The sequence below is a fragment of the Rhinichthys klamathensis genome, unplaced genomic scaffold (assembly GCF_029890125.1).
Source record: "Rhinichthys klamathensis goyatoka isolate OS25496 unplaced genomic scaffold, OSU_Roscu_1.1 h1tg000799l_1, whole genome shotgun sequence".
Classification (NCBI taxonomy): domain Eukaryota; kingdom Metazoa; phylum Chordata; class Actinopteri; order Cypriniformes; family Leuciscidae; genus Rhinichthys; species Rhinichthys klamathensis.
Window position 1 is genome coordinate 27,167 of NW_026607192.1, and position 570 is coordinate 27,736.

Genomic DNA, 570 nt, shown 5'->3' on the forward strand with positions numbered 1-570 from the left:
AGTTTTAAACTGTTCAATCACTTCCGGTAACTGCGAGGGAGGAGTGGACATCGAAGAAGAGTGCAGTCAAAGAATAGTGTGATGAAATTTGATCATACAAATATTAAAACAATAGCCTCAGAAACTCGAGCAAGAATGTTAGCATATCAATCAATCAATCTGACATGATCATAAATCTACTCCTTTATTCTTGAGTCTAACAACAACATCTCAACATCATGACTCATGACACATGAACAATATGACCAATATGTTGAGATGTTATTGTTATGCAAAAAAGCTGTGTAGGATTTATAAATAGCTAACTGTGTTTAATTTTAAATGAGTTTTTTTATAAAAACTTGAACTTGAACTTAAATAGTCAAACATAGTCAAATAAATCAGATATTTCGCTAATAGCCTACTAAAATCACATGTTCTCATACTTTCCATATGATGATGTAAATCAAGAACTATTTTCTTCTCAAAGTTACTGGGAACTCCGTTGTATTGTTTACTCTGAGGAGCAAACAAACAATAGGTGCATTACTGCACGATTTTAATTGTACCGACTGCAGAAATATTGCTGCA